This window comes from Chamaea fasciata, unplaced genomic scaffold (assembly GCF_029207755.1).
Source record: "Chamaea fasciata isolate MVZ Bird 193981 ecotype frontalis unplaced genomic scaffold, bChaFas1.0.hap1 SCAF_10, whole genome shotgun sequence".
Classification (NCBI taxonomy): domain Eukaryota; kingdom Metazoa; phylum Chordata; class Aves; order Passeriformes; family Sylviidae; genus Chamaea; species Chamaea fasciata.
This window is the reverse complement of record NW_027094095.1, coordinates 19,099,045-19,117,482: the sequence shown is the minus strand read 5'-3', so window position 1 is coordinate 19,117,482 and position 18,438 is coordinate 19,099,045. Positions and strand designations below refer to the sequence as shown.

Here is an 18,438-nt window from a genome sequence, read left to right as displayed (position 1 = left end):
AAACGTCAGAAACTTGCTGCTCCTGGGAACATCCTTTTCCAATAACATTTATAGCTCTAGATGGAAGTGAAAAGCACCATATGTTAAGAGTTTCCTGCAAAGCTTCCTGGTAAGAGAGGAAATAAATTCAACTTGTCACATCTGCTCGTGGACCAGTCAAGGAGGATTTTATCACAGCTTTAAGTGGTTTACAAAACTGTCCTGTTATTGACTGAAGGGAGCTTTACTTCTCAAGGGTTATTCTTTTTTTTCAATATGCATGTTTATATAATCTCAATCATTAAATTATTTATTTGTCAGTGGAATTCAGTAACATGTATTATTATTTATTTCTAAACAGCAAAGATTACTCAGTTATTCAGCTAACAGCAACAGTTCAGTTGGAAGCCAATTTGTGTGTTCAGCTGAATAAAAACAACCAGTCCCATTCTGCCCTTCATTTTCCTAAACCCAGGTCTGTATATTGTATCACATTTTCCATTATGAAATACTTTTAGTTAGACAAAAGTCAAGTTTCTAACCTATACAGAAATCTTAGGTCCTAAGCACTGTAAACACAATGCAAACAGCTGGCTTCAAATTCCCAGGGAGTCAAGGATCCCAAAGAAAATATTATGAACCACTACATCTTGTCTCTGTGGTTACTCAAGAAATCATTACTCCCCTTACAGAAAGCAGGAATTTATTATGTAAAGTGCAAAGCTAGCACAAAACAAGGCAGCGATATTCTGCAGCAGGAACTTTTGCAAAAGTCACAGCTCTATGAAATTTGACATAGGCAAACTCTACAAGAACACACGTGTTTTTTGGAATCTTGTCCTGTTCTCATTGAATTCAGTGGGATTTTACCACTGGCTAAACAAAGAGGATTGGGCCCAAAGTATGCAGCTATTTGCCAAAATAATCAAGTTACAGGAAATTGCTCCCCAAAAGGTAGATGTGTTTTAAAATTCCAGATGCCTACTTGGAGCTGATCTAATTTACACAGACTGGGCCATATACTGTTCCCTGCCTCTGCACACAGTTCCCTTTGATGTTAATGGGAATCTGATGCTGCTTCAGGGCAGTGCAGAACATGTCCCTTGGAGCCCATTCCTTCCACTCTATCACTAAAGAGTGAGCACAAAAGAGAGTGGCAGTAACACATCACATTACATCCAATATTCATGCAATTATTGAGGAACACTGTACGTATTACATTTGCAAACTGTCCATAATAATTTAATTTTCTCTCCTCAATTTATAATATGTTAATTAAGCATGAAATTAAATGCTTTTTAACATACAACTGATTATGCTATAATGTATCCAACAAAGATTGATTACTGAATAATAAATCACCATTTGCATAAATATTTATATAATTTATTTTTTTAAATTCCATAATGCATAAACAGATAACATGGGAAAACAAGTTCCATTATAGACATTGTACTTTGATTTTTAAAGACATTTTTCCTTGAGACTTTTGAAGACTTCCTCCTATATTTGGAGGAAGTCTAGGTTCTGTACCGTATTCCACACCATAAGGAACATTGCAGTCCTTCTTTACATGGTATTAGAACTTCATAATCACATAATATGTTATACTTAACATGCACCAAAACCCAGAAAACTTGCCAGAAAAGGAGAAAAAAGCATTTTATTTGCAATGCAATCCATATTAGCTTTACCCAACATGGAATTTTCATTAAAAGCTGATCTTGCATTTGGGATCCATCATTGTGCTTGCTCATATCAATGGCAAAACCTCTTCTTTCTGCCCTGCTATCATTATCATGCCTGACACAGAAAAAATTATACAGCAATTATTTCAGTCTAGGTTTCTCTGTGACAAAGTTACAGCTGTACCCATTACTTTGCCAGGGAGTTAAAAGCAGATATTTTTTGTTTACAAAACACTCAGGATAACTTTCAAACATGAGGAGAAATCTAAAGAAAATCCATTAACAGAGTTGCTGAGAACTTCAGCAGACTTCACCACAATTCTGGCCTCGCTCACTCTGCCTGCCTGGTAGTAAAAGTCATTTATTTTGGACTACATGTCCTTGAGGAACATTTCACCAGCAGCAGCTCGGATACCTTCTCACCCCTTCACAAGGGGTCTGCACCAAAGCTGAAGTAAATGGAAAGATTTTCCAAGAACTCACAGTCTTTGGATCAGGTTCACATTTTGCACAATATTCTCATGAAGCAAAGATCATTTACAGTCAAATTCCAATGCTCGGCCCAGTTCTGTCCAGACTGAGTGGGGAAGGGAGAATCCAAATTTATTTCAGTATGAAATAAAATACAAACTTCATGTAACTGCATAAGTGCCTCTACCTTGGCTAACTTTCTTTATGCTTCTTATTGGCCTAATTGGACGTGTCAAAGATATTTAAAAAACCCCACATCATTATTCAAAAATGCAGTCAAAACAATGGGGTTCGATTCTTTGGACATACTGATCTGCTGCTTACAAGCCAGGAGCAAGAAAGAGTTTAGAATAAATCACACTGGCTTGAACACAGAATCCTCTTGTAAAAAGAAAACTGGATTTAAATGCCTGATTTAGGATGACCAATTAAAATAAATTTTCAGTTATTTAAAAAGGACAAAGTTTAATGATAAAACTATTAAGAGAGAAGAAAACTGCAACTGGGTTTTTTTCTGCACCTGTTTAAAAGTCACCAGGAGGAAATGGAGACATACTAGCCAGCAGGAAATGGAGACATACTCCACACAGGGAACAAGACTGAAATAGAGCCCAGCTTTGGTTCACTGCAGCAAGCTGCTGTGCACCTCTTGAGGAACACTCAGCTCTATACAGAAATCAGTGGGAGTTTAGTAACTCAGACTGCTACAGCATCAAATTTTTGGATATTAATGTGGGCTATGTTTAAAATGTCTGTTTTCTTGCCCAGAAATCCTGTGATGAATTTGCTCTTCAGTAAGTTTTCAAGAAGCCCTCATCATTAGTGGAAGGATGTGGTATGATATAAGCTTTTTTGAAAGTTTTGAGATTATAGTTCTCCTGTCTGCTACAACCATACATCTGAGAAAGGAGGTGGGAGTCCCTGCACAGATGAGAGCTCTTGGGACAGCAGAGCCTGATGGGCTGCCCAAGAGCTCCTCCTGGGCTCCTCCCAGGGACTGCACAGAAAATGCCATAAAACTGAGCCTTCCTGGCAGTTTCTGCAGAGCACATTTTTTTATTATTATTATTCTCTTCTACTCCTTTCCACTTCTCTTTCTCATTCTTATTCTCAATTACTTTCTTCTTTTTGTTTCCAAGGTACCGTGTATGAGGATTTTGTTTTAAGAAGTGATGCTCCCTTTGTGAGTATTCCATCACAAGCAGAGAGGACCAGACCATCCATGTCTGCTAAACCACCCTCCATCTCTTGATATTGTTCTGTGTTTGGCACCGGCTTCAAACTCCATTTCTTATAAATGCACAGAACTCTGCAAGCTGCAATCCCTCAGAAACAAACTGGTAATGCTACTCAATACCCTGAATTCTTAGAGCTTTCTTCCATGATCTCAAAATGCTTAGAGATATCAATATTTCTTCTGCACACAGAAAACCTAGGGCACAAGTACATGACACGACTTTGAGTGTACACCCAATCTACACAGCTACACACTGGTCACACACCTGACCATCAACTGGATATTCTAATATTCCTAAAGCAACAAGATCAAACTTTACTTCCTTACAAAATTTGACTAACCAACTCATTCTTTTTAGTTCTCTCTAAAATTGCTGCGTATCTTCCTGTTTAAAGATTTTTTTCAGAACCCCTGAAAGCTGTTCCCCCTGCATGCCCTCCTGCACCCCACATTTGATCCAGCTGTGCCCCAGCTGTGCCCAGGAAGGGAAGGCATTGTGCTGCCCTCAGCTGCTGCGCTCCACAGTCGTGCTCTTCTGCATCCACTTTTTACTGACATATTTCTTATATGCAGCATACTGTGAAAGGGATGCAGGATGTTACATGAGGTGTACCGAAATACTTTATTATTAAATATTTTAAATTAATCATGTGTGATAGTTAATTATTCATTCAAACAAACCATGAAAAATAGGGACTGCAGCAATTTCCTGTCTCCAATATCAGCTTGCTACTAAATGTATGGCACAATAAAACACTCAAATTAAAACTTCCTGATGTGACACCAAATTACTAAATACCCAAACTGCTGAAAAATTAGAAGTATAACCCTTGCACTACATATTTATTATATTCATGTCCTACTTAAAAATGCATCCTATTTGGAAGAAAAGAATATTCATGACCTCTCTTGTACAAATTGGAGAGGAAGTTTCTTGATTTGCCTGAAACTTTTGAACAGCAATGTAAAAGAACCCTAAGGAAGGCACATCATGTGCAAGTAGTTGATGGTGTATGGTGAAATTAAATAATTGCATAGCAGAATGTAACCTCTTGAAGTCAGGCTTTCCACCTGAAAAAGTAAGTTTTTATTATTCGTAATTACTTAGAGTGCCCTTCACCATGAAGGAGTAAGAACAAAAATTCACTGCCTCAAAGAACTTGAATTTGAAAATCCTATTACATCCTACTTGGGACAGGTCCAGTGTTGGTGGAACTAGTCCTTGTAATAAGCAACACACAAGATATGAAAAAAAATTTAGGAAAGAAACCTGGAAGTAAAAAAAAAAGAAAAATAAAACATATAAGAAAGATGTCTTTAAAAGAGATGAAGGTCAAGATAGAAGGAAAAAGTTCAGACAAATCAAAACATGGTACATGCCCTGTTAACTCTCCAATGCTATTTTTTTTTTTACACTCTCACAGGTCTCAGGGTCACAACTGAGTGGTCCTCTACTGCACTTCCCTAACAATCACCAAAGCCATTTTAAAAAATCCCAGAAAGATAAAAGCAGCATAGAAAAGATGAAAAAACCCATATCCCAATCCTATTTTTATTTATGATTTTAGTGTAATTTTTTCATACATACCCAGCTGTATAAGTTTTTCTCCTGTATAATCCCTAAACCCTGCACAAAATGTATACTTAAGACTTTTGACTGAAGTTAATGATTCTATTTTGAACTGCCCAGTTTCTGGCAGAGATATCATTATAGTATATATTCCTGAAGACTCAGTGTGACGATCAAAGCACTCTGAAAGCACCGTGATCAATGAAGATCTGTTTGTCTGTCAATCTTTCAAGAGAAGCAGGAGTGCCCAGCTCAGCAGAACAGCAGGAGAGCACGCTGCCATCTGAGGGAATTGCAGCTTGGTCATGGTCTCTCCAAGGTAATAATATTTTGTCAGAATTATTTCTTTTCTTACTATGAAAAGAGATCCGTCTCCTGTGAACCCATTTGTTAGATTGCAATTTACAGGTTTAACCTTTCATTAGTCTCTATCCGCTTTCATTAAAGCCACTAATTTGACAAGCGAATGACTTCTTTTTGAGAGGTCTGTCCTTTCCTTTCCAAAGAGCTTTTTTTTTCACCTTGCCTATCAGCCTGGCCCAGGCACTGAGTGACGTTACTGCTTCTCTGCTGCCAGCGAGTGGATGGAGCAGGAGAGCACCAAGGCAAAGGTTTGCAGAGGTGCAAACATTACATACATGAGCGAATTTCAATACTCACCTCTTACCATACTCATACTCTGTTCTTCCTTTCTCCCTTTCCCCCCCAGTAAAAGCCCATGTCACCTCTGTCTTGTGTTAGCGAGATATTCCTAACAGCATCTTTGAATCTTTTTTCCCTTGCATGTCCTTCTTCTCTACTTCCTACTGCTTTGATTCTCCTTTGCTTTCTTCTCTTTCATCTTTTGTCTAGTCAGGTCTCCTATTACTTGTTTCATCTTTTGTTGCTCTTTCCTCCCTCTACACAGTTGCTCTTTTTCTGTGCTGCTGACTAAACTTACTTTCCTCTTCCTTTTTTTCCTCTTCCTACCCCAAACAACTTTTCCAAACTTTCTCTAAAGCAGAACAAGCAAATTAGAGGATCTTGTGAATTTAATCTAGCACTTCCTCATTGTTGTTCTTTTTTTTTTTGATCACTCTGCTCTCTCTTGCTTTTCTACAAGCAAGGATAAACAACACTTAATGATAAAGGGCAGATAGAGAGGAAAAGATCATGCACGTGCTCTTCTACAGCTCTCATGATCCTTGCTGGAGCCATTTGCTAATTTTTATATTTATTATCTATTTGGTTCTTGCATAATAATAGACTTCTCCTTTAAGCTTCCAAATGAGCCAGATACAGCATTTTACTGTTCTCTATCATTATGGCTCTTCAATCTTTTTATAGTAAGAAACTGGAAATGTATTCTGCAGAGTGTTATTTGTAAACTTCTCTCTCTCCCCATCCCTTTCAGTTTTTTTAGTGTTATTTAACTGTCACAGTTTAGGACACTGTATTTGAAAAATGCTATTCAGCATGTCTACACTGGAAGACCTGTGAGAGAAAAGGAAATAAACCCTCCTGAAAGTGATTATGTTCCCTGAGTAGCAGCACATGGAACGCCTGAGAGCCATTAGCTTCCTTCAGCTGTTACATTATGGGTGAACATTAGCCAACACATGAGAGCTGCTTGGAAAGAGCCAGTATTAGTGGGGTCAGAGAGAAATGGGCTCCAGTCTGTACACCAAGCTTTGTTCCTATACTGCCTCTGCTTCAAACTGCCACAATCAATGAGCTGCAACAGGTTGTTTCTTCTCAGGTCAGATTGTGCATGGGGTGAGCAGTGCATGAAGGAAAAATGGTAGGGAATCCTGAGGTTATTATGCAGACAAGGCATAAGCAATTGAAAAAAGGAATGAAATGCAAACTGCCATGACAAAAGGAAAAGGAGAGAAAACATAAAATGAGTTCAGGCCAGACAATCATGAGGAATGGAGAGGAAAAGAGGGGAGAGGTGGGAGGTAAGATATTTTAGCTCCTATCTACTGAGTAAATTTCCTCAGATTACTCATAATACATGAAATTATATATAATTCTCCTCAAAGCTGTTGACAGTGAAGCTACTTCTGCCTCAACAATGTCATTTACTCTTTACAGACAACAAGTAGCAATAATTTTTTATCTATGTTCCGTAAAAACATGATATGATATATACAGGTCTACAGCAACATTATCCAAAAAATGTCCTGCCTAAGAACATACACCCAAATCCCTAGGCAATGCATTAGCTTTTTCTTTTTTTTTTTTTTTCTTGCTACATATATAGGTTCTTTCAACTGAAAGTGTTAAGTCTTAGACAAAGGAGCACAGAAAATCAAAAGCAAAGCTTGGAACAGAGTTGAGAGTCCTGAAGTCAGAGTCTGGCTCTGCGCACCTTTCACTATTTTTCATAAAGACATTTTGAAGAAAAGACTAAAAATTGTAGCAAACATTAACACATCTGGATATCAGGTAGGTCTTCCAATGTACCTAGGAAGAGAAACAAGACAAAGAGACAATCTGTTGACATTTACTTGATAATTTCTGGATTTAATTTTTCTCAGTACTAAGGTTATATGCACTTTGAATCTTAACAATACATTTCTCCAGCAAGAACATTTAAGTGTCCCAAACAGACAAGCCTATTGCAAGCAATCTCAGGCTGTTGAGATACCAGACAAACAACTAAATCACTACACAGATTTGGAGGAATAATACCAGGAATTTGCTTCACTTAATATATAACACCCCCTTCTCTCACTAGATTTTGGAAATCAGTTTCTTCACAATCTAAACTGGAGACTTCAGCTATAGGCTGATTAGATTCGTTTTAAACATCCATAAATACCCTAAGAAATGGAATATGGTGCTCTGTAATTCAGTAAATCCAAGATTTCAACCTTAAGCATATAATCCTAAATGATTCAAGAACAATTAGAACAATCTTCAAGTAAATTAGTAAAGGAACTTTATGATTTATGCTGTCATTCCTGTCTTTTCTTAGGAGAATAAGATTTTATCTTATTTTATTTTTAAATTATCAATTAAGGAAAAGTTGACTGGTGACAAGAACTCTTCTAATTACTAAGTTTTCACAGTATTAAATACTTAAAGTTAAATCAACCAGCATTTAGCAAACTACTGCTCCCCCCTTCTCCCCCTCCATATACACACTTTTTTCTTTCTAAAAGCCCTCTACTGAATTAGCTGTTAGGTACTAATTGCAAATGATTAAGCACTCACTAGTCTTACACTTCTTGCTTTAATATTAATGTGATGTATTAGCATGGAACATAGCTTGTATTAATATTATAAATGGAAGCCTGCATGGATCACTGCCTACTGTTTTGCATTACAAGGAGCATGCAGCTAAAGAAAAAAGTCCAATTTAGACCAGAAAAAGCCTAGTACACCATATATTTCTGTTGGCAACAAAGAAGTAAAAGGGCTGAAGAAAATAAAGTTAAATACTATCTATTTATATAAGCAGCATATCATTTTTTTCATAAGCAGCAGCAGCAAACATAAAAAGATGAATTTCTCTCATCCATCTCTGAAATAACTGGAATATATGAAGCTAAAGTTAAATTTAAATTACTCCATTAAGCAGAGCCATGCCACAGACAAATATATTTTCTGCCTTGCTCTACAGAGGTAACAAAGTTGTTTTTTTCTGTGTATATCAGGTTCAAGGATTATACTCCATTTAAACATCTTACTTGTGATCTCGTATTCATAGGATGCCAAAGAGTACTTCGTATATTTTTAAAGTTTTTATATTTGTAATTATTTATCCTTCCCCCAAGGTAGCTTTCTCATTTCTTCAGCCACCGTGGGCATGTAAAACATGGGTCTGTTAGAATGTACAGCTTAACAAGCTTGCCTTGTATTTGTTACACAAAATAAGCTGTGTGCTAAAATTGAATCCAGTTTGTTAGAAATGAAAAACACTGGTTTCATTCTTCATTGCTTTGTGCAACTTTAAATGGACATAATATGTTTAGATGATAGGCAAATGAAAGCTCTCTGCACAAGAACTCTGTCAGTTCTAAAGAAAAGTTCTCAGGAGCCTAAAGAGTCCCCTCCAAGATGAAAATTTTAATGCTAGTTATTGGAGAAGTATGGAAAATATGACAGGCACTTTAAAAATAAATGACAGGTTTCCTCATCTGGAAAACACAATACATCTCTTTTTTAGTATTTCCCTTGAAGTTGGTTATGAGAAAAAGCTTGTGGAAGGAAGAGAAATTATTTATGCAGTATTCTTATAAATAAGTTGGAAGGATCAATACAAACGCAACTTTAGAAAGAGAAAGCCTGAGAGCTGAAACCAGCAGCAGAATCCTGGGATACCTTTGCCAACAGAGCAGGAGCAGGAATGTGTAGCAACAACCGAAAAAAGAGTGATGTCAAAACTCCGAGCTCTAATGTCCCATATCCACACATTGCTGCTATTGACATCAGAAAGCAAAGGGAGAACCCAGTGCAGAGATTGCTCTTAAAGAGAGTGAGCAGCTCAGCCACATCCCAGCACATAACACAGGACATCACCACACATCAGCCAACTCCATGGGCAACTGGTGCCCCCACTCATTGAAAACTGTTCCTGGTTCAGGAGCATCAACACAGAAACACAGCAGAAGTAGAAAGAGTGTGCTAATGCAAGAAACAGGCTGTAAAGAGCCAAGGAGCACTGGATGGGAAGGATCCTCCCTGGCAAGACACAACCACTTTGCCAGTTCCTGTGCACTGCCTTCAGCTGTCACTGTGGGGACACTTTAATTCCATGCTGGTCCCACAACAGAGCCCTGGGCAGGCCAGCAGAGGAGTGGCTGAGCACAGGAGTGAGAGCTGGCAGCAGCTGTGCAAGATGGTGTGATCATGTATTAGAGTCAAAGACACAGTTATGGCGCATTGTGATTAGAAAAATATTCATTTTTAAGAATAAAAAGTAGTGTCTATTATTTTTTTAATCTCTACTAGATTTAATGGGGGGCTATGAAGATATGCCTCTAATTGGTCTAATGATTTTTTTGTTGCTTTCCATTGTATGTCATTTTAAAAAAGCAGCAACATTGTCCCAATGTAGCTTTGCCTTTTAATGATTTCTGCTGTCATAATCCTGATGCACCTTTAACACAGGGAGACTCTTTTCCCAATATTTCTTATTCCCTACCAGCCATCTGAGAAATAGACAGGAGCTGACTGAATCACCCATGGCTGCAGAGTGCTGCTGAGGCAGGTTCAAGAGTTAACCCAGTTCATTTGAATCCTACTGAGTCACCCTTCTGTCACAAAAGTTGACATAAACTTGTTCATCTAGGAGGGTGGAAACCTACCTTATACACATAGCAGACACTCACATTTCTCTGAGATGGATGTCAGTGAAAATTCTCCACCACCCTGTGTAAAGAAGAGTAAAGGATTCTTCAGCTTTAGCTTCTTCGTTAGTCCAAGAATGCAGCATTATTAGGGCTAAATTTATGGAGATATATCAATATAGCTATAGATGTATTTATATATAGAGAGAGACATAATTATTCAAAGGAGGAACCTTTAAGAAAATAGTAATCAGATTAATAAAAACACTATCAGATTACATGGATTGTGATACAAGACTGATATCAAGTTCAGATTGTTCTCTAAACCTTGAATTCCAGCTCTTAAATTATTGAATTTACAACCTTGATAATGCTTGAGATTTTCAATGTATATCTTTGTTTTGACTGCATACACAAAGAACTGTTACAGAAATTCGGTGTTTGCCTATATTTATCATACACTGTCACAGAAATTTCTCAGTCTTCTGTTTTTTGAATTGGAAATAAACCTATTGCTAAGAATATGATTTTCCATAGGAACTACTTCCTACCAAAATCCTAATACTGGTAATTCCTTGGAGTAAATACTACCCTTTCTGCCATTGAATCAATGAAACTGGGCAGGTACTTCAAGTCAGATCCACATCCAATCATTATTCAACTCAGCTTTAATTTCTAATGCAGGACAGGAAAATGCAAAAGCAGATTCCCATCTTCATCTAGGGCTGTCCTTTGGGAATTATGTATTTCTCACTAGCAGTGGGTAAATCCTCTTCGAAGCTGCAAGACAACCGCTTATTCCACAGTGTCTAATGTAAAAAGAGTGTTGAGCATCACCCAGACACCATCTTGCTGAGTGCCACAGCTCACTCATACAAGAGTCTGCCACAACTCTTCCATTTCTTTCATTTGTGTTATCTGCTGCACCAGAGTGATTTGGGATAATTGGCGGTGGAATTCTGCTAACATGAACTTCGGGACTGAATTGTTTTCGATTAGCAAATGTTCCTATTGCACACTGGTGACTGCAAGCATTCATTGTTCAGAAATGCTACTGAGGAACTCTTTGAAAAGCAAGGTTTGGAAAGAATTCAAAACAAAGGAAAAACCCAACAATAAGCAGTAAATACAAGAATTCTTGTGGTAGTAAGAGAACCAGAAGAAGCAGTGGGTTGATATTTGGCTAAATGCACTACTCTGTCCAAGAACTGTGCTGTTACTTTACATTAAATTTCAGTTTCTGCTGAACTTTCCTAAAAGTTTTCCACTTACTTTGTTTTTGGAAAGAATGGATAAAATTAGCCACTAGAAGGGATGGATGGTAGAGGAGTTGTACAGTATATGGCTTTACCAACTTGGATCTACATCTACATCTACGAATTCATCTCCATGGGGTGAGGCACTTCCCTGAATATACCACATAGTATGGTAAAAAAAATCCTGCCAAAAATCCTGTATTCTAATCCATGGGATGCCAGGCTTGGCAAATGTTCTTTCAATTTCACTATTCTTCCTTTTACACAGCACTGACTTGATGAAAAGTTATGGTATCATTCTTGTTACCACAGTTCACTTTCAACAAACAGTTGGAGAGGATTTTTATCATTTTCTTTGCAATTGTATATTAATGCTGAAATGCATCTCCCCCCTCAATATATTTCATTCCTTTTTCAGGGTAGTAAGCAATATTGAAAGGTCTAAAATCCCCCTTTCACAGTGCCAGCTACCTCACCCAAGTGAGCAACAGTCGTTTTAGCCAATGCATGTCACAGAAATCTGAAGGTATATTTATTGAATATTAAAAACACCTTGGCAAATTTCTCATTTAAATTACAATTCTTCAGTTTTCAATACATAAACCACCTCTCCAGTGCTCACTACATTACTCTGGATAGCAGGACTCATGAAAGAGAGCAGGACAGCCTTCACTACTGATTTCACTGCAATGGAATCACCCACCCTCTGGTGCCCTAGCCCTGCTGACTTCTGCAAATAGCTGGGGATGTGGGAGAAGAGTCTGCAAAGTTTTCTGTCCACAAATATTTAATAACTTGATCTTATATTGATCTGAAACACCCAGTCCCACCTCAGGAAAACACTTCACACCTTGTTTAGCTTTAATTCAACGAATTACCTAACTGAAGTCCACTCACTGAATTACTTTGGTGCCTAAAGTGCAATAAAGTGTTTAAGCATGCACAGAGACAAACTGCTCTGCACTTTTGAATCTTGTACTCTTAACTGAACCCATCTTAACTGAGTGTCAAACTTCAGAGTTGAGGAACAAGTCTCTCATCAATTTTACTTCCATTTGTCTAAAGTCGTTAGCAAGAAGCATCTTATTCAGTCACCTCTTATTACATCATATCAGGTCTGCAAGCATTATAGCTTCAAAGAAGCAAAGTGCTAAAAATGGGTCAGGCTGATCATATGAGATCAAAAGTATACAAGAATTCAGATAAGGAGGTGGGGAAAAAAAATTTAAAAAGAGGGAAGAGGAATGAAAGCATGTGCTTACAATTCCTGAACAAGAACAGTTCTCTCAAAGACAATGCACTGTACATATGTTATTTATATGCCACCATTTTAATGGCCCTTTAATGAAAAACATCTTGTTACCATAGTAACTGCCACATTGCATGCTGTCTCTGAGACTCCTACATCATCATACAGGACACGCACAGTGTTTCACACCAATAAGTCATGGGCATGTCTGGTATTTTACAAAAGAACAACGAGCACATATTTTCTCTACTTTAACCCATTATCTTGCACACACAGTATTGATGTGAATTTCTCAATACGGAAAATGAAAATTGTGTTCTTGTTGCTTCTCTTATTATGTTGGTGGAGGGTAACATGCACTCGTAATGGCAACTGAAAGTAGGAGAAAAAAATCCTTTTATTTTCAACTATTATCTTACCTCTCCATGCATCCACAAGCAATTTACAAGTTGAGGAAGAACCAGCTGAATTGTTTCACGCCATTGTAAAAGTGCCTACTTAATTCCTTTTTGCATTTCTTCAACACTGATTTTTCAGAATACTTTGCAGGGAGTTATGCCTGTTTGCAACAGAAATTCCCTGCAAAGACTCTCGGTGTGAGGTGCAGGTGGAGGTCTACCTTCATCCTCCACTCCACCATTTATATACGTAAGATTTTGCACATGTTACCTAAGACATTGCACAAGAAAATTCTGTTGCCTCAATTGCTATCACATTTCTATCCAATGCTTTATGTTTTCAGTCATAACTACCTGAAAGATTTAAAAATACACAAAAAGTGGACTGAATTTTTCCTTTGGGAATGGGCACAATAAAAAATGTTCAGTCATGAGCCTAAGGAAATACTGAGTGTCTGTACGTAGTTTTCACGGGTAGAATTTCAGAATTAATGATGCAAGGATTATCTTCACACTGCATACAAGAGCTCGGAATCCTGTGAAACATCATCTCTTCAGCAGTACAGCTGAAGAAAACACAGGTAAACAGTCTGCTGGTTCTAATTTGATGAGTGTAACGTCTTCAGTTTGTTCACTTTAAATGGGCAGGTTTGTTCATTTTGAACGCATTATCACACAATAACATTTCTTTTAAACCAAACCATAATCAACCCTGGAGCCTACCTGCAGGAAATATATTATCAGTATGGCTGGCTACCTCCAGGATACAATTAGAAACACCAAGCTGTTAAACTTATACTATTACAAGATGCTAAACATAGTAGATATACAGTGAGCCATTGCTTGAAGATTTCTTGAGACTGAGGAAGAGTAGGAACCATCACTGCCAGACTTATGGCTCCTGTTCTGCAACTTGGGACAGATACAACCATTTCTCATGGCAAATTCCTCTCTTACAAGAAATAGACACCAAAATTCAAGCCAGCTTCTTGCCATGCCTCAATATTTAAAGACCCAAAACATTCCTAATTTGAGGGTAGATGAAAGTCAGGGACGTTCACTCTGTAGTCCAGGAAATGACTACAAGATGATTATACAAAGGGCTGAGGGGAAATCCCACTGTTGGAGGATTGCTGCTAGGTCAGCACCAGGTCCTTCCTAGGGTTCAGGAACAAAAATAGATTTTGAATATGTGGCTTATAACTACATTAGTTTTCCCTAAGTTATTGATGCCAAGATGTTTTTTTGCCTTTTCTTTTATGTAATTTTTATATAGCATCTATGTATCCTGAGTATTCTTAGCATGAATACTTGTAATTCCTTAGGTTTCATATCTTAGCATAGTCCTAGTATTCTGTTAGGTCAGGAGACCAAACATCCTAAAGGCCTGATAGTAGGAGGCCGGAAAACCCTACACTATCTTGGGAAACCAAGGTCCTCTTTAGAACATACACTGTAAGTTGGAGATTTGGCCCATCCGGGGGCGAATTCCTCAGTTGGGGGAATATCACACCTTTCATCCAGGCCTCCCACTGGGGCACCCTTGTTGGATATGCTCATTTGTCAGGTCTATAAATTGTATAGGTGACCTGTCGAGTGTGTGCATTGCTGCACACTCCACCTTGGCAAAGTGGTGTACCAATAATGATCCTTGTTAAAACACCAAGGTAAAACCCCTTATCCCTTAACTGTGTCTGGCTCTCAATTTTTAAGGCCAGGGAAAAGCATCATTATAGAAAACATTCCTAATATACATTGAAAATGTTACTCATCTGGAGAGATATTTTTCTTTGACTATTTCAGGATATCCTGCATTGTCACTGATAGGGACAAAACTTGTTCAACTTAAAACTTTTTAATTGACTAGAAAGTATGGAAGCCCTGAGGCCACAAATACACATTGCACAACAGACTGTTTCCATTTTCCCACTAAGAATCAGGAGAAGCCTTGCAGTGATTTCCTCTTACTCATGAAATTGGAACTGAAAACAACAAAGAATTTCTCACACTGTACGGAAATCAACTCAGTCCCAAGACAGATATCCTGTGCTTTAAACCCTTGCACCAGAAGTGATTTCAGACCCAACAAAACACGTTTGTTTAAAATATTAAGCATAGGTTCTAGTGACAGGAGTCACCATATCTGCACATTCTAGGCCACACTGCTGTGCAAAAATGGTGAGGTTGAGGTGGGAGTGGGGTGTTGCTGGTATTGTTTTTCTGTCCAGATTGCCAGGAGCCTCTCGTTACGTGTATCAGAAAGTCAGTTATGGTCTGTTATTCTGTCAAAAGACAGAAGGTACAAAATTAGAGGTTAACATAATGTGTCCATATAACTTATTTCTATTTCTGAGTTTCAGGCACAGAAAAAAGTCATGCAAAATTCTATCTGTAACTGCAAATTTAGCCAATTTTGAAAAGAACAGGATGAAATAGCATCAAATATTATAAAGCAGTTCAAACCTTCCTGTGGGCATTAAAGTCAAGAAGAACAAAACCAAAATTTTAACATTTGAAAATACGTAGATACTACATTAATAGGATTTTAAGTTTTTAAGTTTCATAACTTACTAACTTCCCTAAGTTTGGCTGAATGTTACAAGCTTTGGTTTGGTTTCATTAGTTGTGATTTTACTTTGTATTCCTCAAATCCTTAAATATCCTCACACTTGAGTGCCTTTTATAGCTTTCTTCTCAAACCTCCTACTTCCCATTCTAGTGCATCACTGAGAGAACTTTAAATGATTATTGCAGATCTAATAGCACAAGTATCAATTACGTGGGTTTTTGCTATTTAATATCCTTAAATTCTACACTTTAGACCAAAAAACCCAACAAACCCAAGCCACTTCTGCTTGCTCAGAAACAATTATCTGCACTGTTATTGATACTAACAGTAAGGGGCCAGGTTCTGCAACAGCAAAACACAGATTTGTGGCAGATTTGGAAGAAAGTGAAACAACTGGATGTCACTTTGCATTTGGTTTCTTTACATTTTCAAATTGTTCTGCATTGTGTAAGAGCAATATGGTTTAAAAATAATGAGAAAAGACAAGTAAGAGACCACTATTTCCTGTATTTTGGTCTATTTAGTACATAGAGTTCTTTATACCTATGACTTACCAGTGATGTATGGGTGAAATAAAGGGAATGTGTGAAAGATATGGGAAAAGGAAATGTACTGTGATTATTTTAGAAGGCCCTTAATAGCTGCTAGCAAACTATCAGGGAAAAAAACGAACACATTCTAAACCTTCATATGTTCTAAAGTCAACATTTTTTTTTCTCCAGCACTGGCGAGAACAAGTCAGTCCTTCAGATATCCAAGATCCATACTAGCAAGACCTGATTGTGAACTCTGTTGCCCATTCTCAGCTACCTATGTGTCTGAAGGGGTTTTTTCCACATCTCATTGCATTGAGAGAATAGTTATGATTTCAGAACTTGCTGAAGCAGCACTTATTAAAGCATGCACTCAGGATTCATTTGTGTTCGAGATCTTTCACTAACTAAATTTTAATGCCACCTTTCCAGGCGTCACTCATTTTCACCTGAAATTCAGGAACCACATGCAAAAAAGACTGTCTGAACACATGGTTACAAGAGAGAGATTTTCCTAGCAAAGACAGACATGTGAAAGCTTTCAGAACTTCTTTTCCAACTCTTGTGAGTTTTTAATGATTTGGATAGCGTGGGTAGTAGAAACAGATGCTATCGTCTCTACATTTTTGGCAGAGGATAAAGCAGCAAAGGCTAACATATTCATGCTGTTTGCAAACTCATGTATACCACAGATCATCTTTCCAAAATGCATTTGGGCAGGACAGAAAATTTTCAGCTCTTGATGATATAAAATTATACCATTAATGTCTAAATATATCATTACATTTTAAAAGAAAATACCCCCCTCCTGCAATGCATAATCTTTGCTGTTCTCAAACGGATAAAGAAAACATATCTGGATAGTCCTTTATATTCTTTCCTCTCCCATGAAAGAAAATAATGCTTGCCAAGTGCTTGAGGATCCTCAGATGGAAGACACTTTGTATGAGTAAATTCCTTTATTTATTGCTACCATGCAGCCTTCAGTACATCCAGAACATTTCCTGCAGGCCAAAGACCCAGTGCAAGCAGATATAACTCCACTGACATCAGCAGAGCTACCCACATTTACATCAGGCTTCAGCGCGGTCTAAACACTGCTGCCTATCATCCATACATTGTCTGTCCTTAACAGTGGAGCCTTTTTAATTTAGTTATAATTGTCTAGATCTGATCCAAAACTTAGGATACAGAGAAAAGAAAACTAACACAAAGAAAGGATTTATCTCTGCTTCATCTAAGATTTCCCCTGCCCAAAGAAGCTTGGTTTGGATCCTTATAAAAGTTAACCTTTAAAGATCACAAAACAATAAAGCAGTTAAATATGAAGGAGAGCTGATGAAGGGTTAGAAGTATTGTATCTTTCATACAACACTGCACCAACAGCCTCTGCAACTCAAATGTATCCCTGTCCTTTGTGTTATATCCTCTTAATTAGCTGTAGGCTGTAAAGCTAATAAGCACCTTGCAACATATTTAAAAAAAAAAAAATTATCATGCAATAACCTGAAAGAATTTAAACTGCCTTCAAAGTGATGAAAGAAGTTTAAGGTAATTCCAGAATACAAGCAACATGCTTGTATTAAGATCACATCTGTGATCTTAATTCCACTTTGCATAGGCTGAACAGTGTGCAAGTGTGCATCCTCCTTAGGGTCACTGGGACTACATAGATAAGGATCCCCTGAAAGGGGATCTGGTTTCAGAATGAGGTTTTCTAAGCATTCCCATAGTGCTGAGCCTAAGGAGACTATCAAGTAAAAGGCCACTCAGATATTTTGGGTTAAAAATTACTTGAAATTGACAATAAAATTCAGGATATTTGGGGAGTTTCATGACAGTTAGAAATCTCAACTCAAGGTTCACTGCCCAACCTTAGGTCTGATTTTGATCTGATACTAGAGAGCACTCTGGAAAGCAAGTGGCCCAGAATCAAGCTGATATCACTGACAACATCATCAGGGATTATGATGAGTGGATCACACTAATGCTGGCTTGAACTGTATGGAAAACATGGAAGTGGAGGGTATCAATACTTTTCCCATTGTGAGAAACAGAAAGCCATGAAGAACGAAATGGTGTTATCTTGTGGCTTCTATTAATCATTTCCAGTAACAATTAAAAGCAAGAAACTTGCTATCATTTCTCTACACTGTGGTAAAAATATTGCAGTATGTTTTGTATTTGGGCTTTTAAGAGTGAGAACAAT

General features: G+C 37.7%; 1 long non-coding RNA gene across 1 annotated transcript in view; it reads right to left on the bottom strand.

Annotated features, from left to right (window-relative positions):
* Positions 1-4,263: 4,263 nt before the first annotated feature.
* The window catches only part of LOC136294642 (uncharacterized), a 41,828-nt gene continuing 27,653 nt past the window's right edge, over positions 4,264-18,438 (bottom strand). The window contains exons 2-3 of the long non-coding RNA XR_010722471.1: positions 10,243-10,306; positions 4,264-7,393 (exon numbers count right to left, since the gene is read on the bottom strand). This is a non-coding gene — a long non-coding RNA (uncharacterized lncRNA). The remainder of the gene's footprint in view (positions 7,394-10,242; positions 10,307-18,438) is intronic.